We start from the raw sequence: 229 nt of genomic DNA, 5'->3' as shown, positions 1-229 counted from the left end.
TTTTAAAAAGACATTTTTTCTTTCTCATCTTATTATTTAGAATTCATCTCATTAAATGAGTGACTTTCACCTTTGAAAGTTTTGTTTCTTTTTTTTTTTCTTCTCTCTCTCTCTCTCTTTCTCCCTCCCTTTTTTCTCTCTCGATGAACATTAAACTTTAAAAGAATGTTTGTCTTCTTTTTTCATTTCTATTAAATACTTGTCACTTTTTAACTTTTCATTTCTTATT

Source organism: Loa loa, assembly GCF_000183805.2.
Source record: "Loa loa unplaced genomic scaffold supercont3.827, whole genome shotgun sequence".
NCBI classification, from domain to species: domain Eukaryota; kingdom Metazoa; phylum Nematoda; class Chromadorea; order Rhabditida; family Onchocercidae; genus Loa; species Loa loa.
Note: the sequence above shows the minus strand (reverse complement) of the source record.